This window comes from Trachypithecus francoisi, unplaced genomic scaffold (assembly GCF_009764315.1).
Source record: "Trachypithecus francoisi isolate TF-2019V2 unplaced genomic scaffold, Tfra_2.0 Lachesis_group8, whole genome shotgun sequence".
Lineage (NCBI taxonomy): Eukaryota > Metazoa > Chordata > Mammalia > Primates > Cercopithecidae > Trachypithecus > Trachypithecus francoisi.
This window is the reverse complement of record NW_022681473.1, coordinates 2,991,114-2,993,431: the sequence shown is the minus strand read 5'-3', so window position 1 is coordinate 2,993,431 and position 2,318 is coordinate 2,991,114. Positions and strand designations below refer to the sequence as shown.

The window sequence follows — 2,318 nt, the reverse complement described above, 5'->3', positions numbered from 1 at the left end:
GAGTCAGGCCGATGTTGTCCTGAAGGTCAGACAGGACGGTGGCACGGAAACCATGTGAACAGAGACGGGTTCCTGGCGAACCGGCTGAATCCTGCGCTGTTCCTGCCTCCTCAGTGGCCCCCAGCCAGCCCCCACATAGATCACCACTGAGTCCCCACACACACCCGAGGTGATTAAACCATTGCCCACACTTTCAGACTAGGACACTGCCCAGGGCCACAGAGCTGCTGCAGGGGGAGCTGTGCAGAGTCGCCATGCAGTCCCGGCCCGCAGCGCAAACCATCAGACAAGCTCAGGATGGCCGTGTTCACACAAACCACACTTGGGCGTCTGCACCACCTGGACAAGCAATTTAAGTTTCCGGCACCTTGGTTTCCCCATCTGCGGGCAAGGATGACAAGGTCGTCATCTCAGACGGCGCTGTGGGGGCACGTGGGAGGCTCGGTGGAGTGGCCGGCGCTCACTCAGAGCGCTCACCTAAATGGTACCAGCTGCCACCTGCCTTGCAGTCATTTCGTGTATCAGCCAGAACAAGTAACCACAACCAGGTGGCTTCACACAGCAGGACTTTATTCTCTTGGTTAGGGAGGACAGAAGTCTGAGGTCAAGGTGGGGGCAGGGCCGTGCTCCCCAAGGGCTCCAGGGGAAGGTGCTTCCTCGTCTCTTCCAGCTCCTGGTGGCTCTGGCCCTCCTTGGCCTGTGGCTGTGTAACCCCTGCTGGCCTCCAACCTCACGTGGCCTCCCCCTGCTCTCCAGTGTCCCTCCTCTCCTTTCCTGTATAAGGACACTTGTCACTGGATTTAGGGCCCACACAGATACTCCAGGACGAGCTCATCTCAAAATCCATGTATCTGCCAATGCCCTTTTCCCCAGGAAGAGCTCGTGCCCAGCTTCCAGCAACTGGGATGTGGACACATCTTCTTAGGCCACCGTCGGCCACGACACGGATGGGGCAGGCATTGGCTCTGTCCTCCTTGCAACACCGGGAGCCGCTGCTGCCCCAGCGGAGGCTCCCTCCATGCATTCCACCTGCACCAGACCCCTCCCAGGTAAGAAAGTGGAAGCATGGCCTAGACGGTGGGCAAACACGAGAAGGGGCTGTGGGAGGGGTTAGGGGTGATGGAGAAACCATGGTTGGTGGCTGCCTGGGCCTGGCCGGGGCTGGCCAAGCTGCACAGGACGTCCTCCTTAAGAGCTTCACCCCAAGCTGCCGCAAACAACTGCCCTTGCCCAGCACAGTCTGAAGTGCCCAATAGAAAGCGGCCCGAGAAATTAGCCCATCCCACTCCCGGTGGCTCTTAGACAGGGGAGGCCCTCCATGGGCACAGGGCTGCCATCGCCGTCGGAGACCTGGGATAGGAGATTGCTACCTGGGGTAGAAGCCGGGCACCCTGCCTGGCTTGAGGATCTGCGAGGGATCAAAACTCTTCACCTTGCGCACTGTGGCTGACGCTGAGCTCCCCATCTCACCTCCGATGGCGAGGCGGCGAGGAGGGACCCAGGCAGGTGGTCTCCCTCTGTGTGTCCCTCTGGGCCCCTGGCAACTGCAGGGGACTGGAGCTACCAACTAAGTTAATAGAGATGCTCGAAGTTTCACCCAAACAGGAGGCAGGGAAGGAGGGCTTGGAGGGGCTAGTTGAAACAGGCCTGGACAGTGACCTCAGGGAGAAGGTGGACCCGCGCCGGGAGAGGTCCCGGAGACCAGCGAGGACCGGCATCTGGGGCAGAGCCGGCAGGCGGGGTGGCAGCAGGTGCCCCTGGGCCACACGAGCTGTGCTGGGTGTTTCAAAGCCATGTGCAACAATGCTGGGGGCTGGGCAGCCGGCAGGCACCGCCTAGAGCTCCACAGGCTGCTGACTGGTGTTACAGAACTGATTTCCGAAGCCAAGTCCATTTGAGAAATGTGAAGAGAAACAGCATCTTTACGACCGAATTTCTGGCTTGTGCTAACACACTCTGCACCCCACTCAGGCGCTGTGGAGCGCAGTCCATGGAAGGAAAAAGTCTCTCATCAAGAACATCTCACTGTCCAGTGTTCTGCAGAGCAGAATGCAGAAAACAGTCCGTCAACAGCTGGGAGCCCAGCCTCTGAGGCAGACAGATGGACAGTGAGGGGGTCTCCTTAGGAAGGGGTTGGGGCCGCCTCTGCAGACCACCCACAGATGCACTGGTCGGCTGACCCATTAGGAGAGCCAGTCCCAAGCCTGGGCACCCAGGCTTCCAGCTGTCCATAAACGGTCAGTCCAGTGAGAGGGGGAAACCAAGGCACAGAGAAGTTAGGTTATTCTCTCGAGGCCACACAGCCAGGGCCCTGCCCA

At 59.8% G+C, this 2,318-nt stretch overlaps 1 pseudogene; it reads right to left on the bottom strand.

Annotated features, from left to right (window-relative positions):
* Positions 1-1,418: 1,418 nt before the first annotated feature.
* Positions 1,419-1,894, bottom strand: LOC117079923 (annotated as a pseudogene).
* Between the last annotated feature and the right edge of the window lie 424 nt (positions 1,895-2,318).